This window comes from Meleagris gallopavo, chromosome 3 (assembly GCF_000146605.3).
Source record: "Meleagris gallopavo isolate NT-WF06-2002-E0010 breed Aviagen turkey brand Nicholas breeding stock chromosome 3, Turkey_5.1, whole genome shotgun sequence".
Lineage (NCBI taxonomy): Eukaryota > Metazoa > Chordata > Aves > Galliformes > Phasianidae > Meleagris > Meleagris gallopavo.
This window is the reverse complement of record NC_015013.2, coordinates 62,158,070-62,162,462: the sequence shown is the minus strand read 5'-3', so window position 1 is coordinate 62,162,462 and position 4,393 is coordinate 62,158,070. Positions and strand designations below refer to the sequence as shown.

General features: G+C 38.9%; 1 long non-coding RNA gene across 1 annotated transcript; it reads left to right on the top strand.

Moving 5' to 3' along the window:
- Nucleotides 1–519: 519 nt before the first annotated feature.
- LOC109367020 lies at nt 520–3,604 on the top strand. The gene is made up of 3 exons (XR_002113750.1): nt 520–936; nt 2,962–3,102; nt 3,420–3,604. It is a non-coding gene; the product is annotated as an uncharacterized LOC109367020 (long non-coding RNA).
- The last annotated feature ends 789 nt before the right edge of the window (nt 3,605–4,393 follow it).

The following is a 4,393-nucleotide window of genomic DNA, read 5'->3' as shown; positions in this document are numbered from 1 at the left end:
GTGCAATTGCGGTGTGTGTATACCTACACAATTTTGTGTACCACATCTGTGAGATGCTCAACACTCATATGAAGGTACAAGCCCTGTTGTTTTTTCTTTTTTTTTTTTTTTAATGCCTGAGTAAATCAGGCATACCTCTGCCAATGCCTGTCAAGTCACAGTAGTGTAAAATTGACGTGGTTAAAAGGAGCCCTAATTGTGTGCTTTGTACACAGAGACACATGCGTGCACACACTTATCTTCAAAGGCTCTTCATCAAGTCTAAATACAAACTTTCATCTCCCAAACCGAAGTTAGCAATAGTCTTCAAACACTGGGTACGGTCATGTTCTCACATAAAAGCTACCGCTGATGTTGCGGGATCATTTAACTGCTACTCTATGACTGCAGCCAGATTTAGTTTGCTGTGACAGCTTAAAGCAGACTTTTCTGCTACTTCTCTCTCCAGACTGCCATCTGCAAAGAGTTTAGAATCTAAAAGCTGAAAAGAAAGCTGCACTGGAAGAGCTGTACCTGGGGTACTGTTAGAAGAGTGCACCGTAGAAACACATTCTCAAGGTGACTCTTGGACCTGTGAACTCCTCCTGGGGTCAGGCTGACTCCTCACAGATAAGACTTGTAACTAACTGAGTAATGTGCTCTCACACATAGCTCTGGACCATCCCAAGGTGCAAGACTAATTCTAGGTAATTGTGACACTGAGCAATCGTCACTTCTGTTTTGTTGCCACGTTACCATGTCCCTTACTTGCTGGCTCCAGAAAGTTTCCTTGGGAGCCAGCAGACATTGTTAAGCCAGGGCACCGTGTTTCTCTCTCATACTGTATGGCTTAACCCCACCACCTTTCCTCCAGCACAGATGGCTTTGGCAGCTTGGTTTTGTGTCTGTGCAGACATATGCACACGTTCACACGTGTGCTTCTGCTCAGAGCCTAAGGTAACTCTTACCTGACAAATCCAGCTCTTAAAAGTAAAATTAAAGGGAATCTTTTCATGGTTCTTGCAGTATCCGCAGTCTACCTCTGCTGCCAATATGCATAAAATCTGCTTTTTGATTTCCTTGAATCAGCATAAGCCCACCTGGGATTCAATTTTTGAAGTGTTTATATAGGAACAGGAAAGGTCTATAAATGCATTGACAAGCCCATAGGCAAATTCTAGATACACAGAAGCTCACACTGATAATATATCAGTGAGATGATTGGATAATATATTGGTGAGATACAATAAAAACACACACTGACAAAAAACATATGGAAATAGTGAATTACCTCTCAAAAGATCCAAGCAAATGACAGATTCAAAGAAACAAAAAGACATGTATCCTCACACAGAGCACAGTTAAATCTTGGAATTTCTTGCTGCAGGATGCAGTGGAGGAAAGAGTTCCAGTATTCAAGTGATTGAGAAAGTTCATGAAAAAAAAAAAAATCTACTCACAGTAATTAAGTATGAACACAGAACTTTTGGTACATAGAATCCCTGAATTGCTTGGAGAGGATTCTGGCCAAGTATCATTCTGTGCTTGTCCTGTTCTCCCAAGCATCTACTGCTTTCCACTGGTGGAAAGTGCCAAGCCTAGTATGCCCATGATTTAGTGTGGTACAGATGTTCATGCTTTCTTACAAGAATTTAGCCATTGGAAGTTTTGGGTCTCATCACAGGCTAGTATAAGAGAGATGAATTCCTTTGAAGAACTTCTGCCAAAATTTTTAAAGGTTGGCTCATAAATCCATATTCAGGAACTGAAGTAAAAATGGTCTGATCAGAATTATTGACTATACAACAGCTGCTACTGGAGTTAGCAGTTAATTTTACTTCTCTCCATATGCATGCATTCTAAAGCCAGACGTGGGTTTGTGCAAAATTTGGGTGCTAAATCCAAAAGTTTATTCTGTACAAAAGACCATTCAGCTATTTCCTAACCTGGAACCACCTAAATTCCACAGACACATGGCCTTTTAAATGCATTCCCCAAGCACCTCCATGAATTCCCCGTGCTGAAAGCCACTGCCAAAGACCAAGGAAGATTCAAGTGTCTGGCATTCTTTTGCTTACAGAGCCTAATGAAGCAATCCAGGAGACTTACTCTGCACCAACCAAAATAGAAGTGTGGCTGCTAGTTCATGTATTTGAGATCAATTTCTGTATTTTCTGGCTTTAAATTATTTTTGAATTTGAAATGTGGGTATACACATGTATTCCCTCCATGAGTTTGCATATATGCTAGGTTCAAAAAGAGAATGAGAAATACCACTAGGGTGTAGTTCCACACAATTACTTGTCAATGGATAGCTCTTATGGGAAAGAGGAGTCTATCCTGCTAATGTTTTTGAAGAAAACTCTCCTCCAACTTTCCTGCAACAGAATGGGTTAGTATGGAAGTTAGACCCAAACACAATTTACCTCAGGTCCACAAAGCTAATTACCCCTAGGGGGGACTATATTTTTGAAAGAGAGAAAGAGCACGCAGGAGAGATGGACAATAGTTGATTGCAGGGCTTTACCATTTCTCATATTGTTGTCTCCATTGTTGCTTGCCCACAGAAGAATAATGATGGCCGCAATGATCGCCAGTCTGAAATCTGTGCTACTTCCTTTACAAACCCTCCCAATATACTCATCTTCCTCAGTTAGTGTTTATTCTAAAGTAACACCATTATTAGTACTCACATAGAAGTAATTTAGTAATAAGCAATAATGAAAAAATGACATCCTTCTTGACCTATCAAGAAAGCCAGTTAAACTTAATTTTTTTTTTTATACATCCCAGAATAAAAACAAGAAGGAAAAATAAAGACAACCAAAAAAAAAAAAAGCACAACCCAAAAACAAATGAAAACCCCACATATTTGTAATGTCATACTTAGGGAAAAGAAAACAAAACCAGCAATATTTTTCCAAGCAAGAACCTAATTTGACAATTTAATGCACTGAGAAACTGTTGTTCTTCTCTTCTCAGCTGCCAATTGGCCAAGAGTTACAACTCCAGCACAGTAAACAAGTGATCAGTGAGTCTGGGAAGGGCTCAGCACACCAGACACTTGGAAAATAGAGGCAAATAAAGCAGGAAGATCAACAGACATAAGCTAGTCAGCACAAGGTAGGTGATCCCATGTTCAGTAGTAGTGAAAGCGCTAAGGGGAGAGTATATATAGAGTCCACAAGGCTTTAAAGTGTGAGAACCCAGCAAGCAATATGCTCTCAGAACTTGTGCTGACTTCATGTTTTTGGACAGAGTTCAATTTCATTACTGAAAAAATGTGAGGTAAATCATCCAATACTTAATAAAAATTGAAAAAAAGCCAACAATTAGAAGCTAGAATCTCTCAGAGCTTTTCCTGGTCCTTATTAACAAACTGATGACCAATGGTCATCTTTAGGTCCTTCCCTCTTACTCTTTGCTCTTATTTTCCCAAGACTTCCAACTTGATAAAACTACAGTCACGAAGAATGAAGATCTTGGACGACTCCAAGGTTAAACTCACCATACTCAGTAGAACTTTTGCAATGAAGAATCAATGTTACTGTTTCCCCCTATGAATAGGCTTCTAATATTGCACATAATTAAAGCACCATTTGCCTAAGAAAACAACTATGTTCATGATGGCGTTCTGCACAGAGCGTGGGAATACATATAATGTAACGTACAGAGTCATTTTTTTCCTAGCAACTCAAGGAAGCAACAGACCCTGTAGCCCTTTTGTTTTTATAAAAACAAAGCATCAAGCAAATTCCATAACACTTTGGGAAAACGCTTCATTCAATTCCTTTCTGTTCTCATCTCAAACTTAACGTTGATAACATTTAAGAGCAAAAAGACACGACACAGTGCAAGACAACTTATACCTCTGTTGAGCCATTTTTTCAAAGCAGCAAGGCCCACTCAATCTCTCTGTCCTCACTGAAGAGAAAACAGACAGGCATGCTTAGGTTTCTTATATATAATTATTGTCAGCATTGCACCTGCTAATACAATTAACCTCAAGGAAATTGGCATCTAAGCAGCTACAAGTGGCAAACTAATACAGCTGTGATAGCTAACAGACTTACTGAAGGTTTTCTTGTCCTATAATCTTGAAGTAGTTTGAGCACTCTAGGTAAGCATGTACAAAAATCATAATATAGCCCTTGAAATAGCATTTGTCATGGGGGATAGTGCATTTACTGGAGCTGAGTTTTTCTGGTGTTGTCAGGGGTACTACTGGTACACCTTGTCCTATGTGTAGGTAAAGCTTAAATGCTAACATTTAGCACTAAAAAAGCATATGTATGAAAATATAGATAATACCAGCACATAGAACTAAGTACATAAGATGAATCATATGCATTCATAAGAGTATTTATATTGTTTTCTATCCCGATTTTTATTGTTGAACCTTAATTTAGGATAT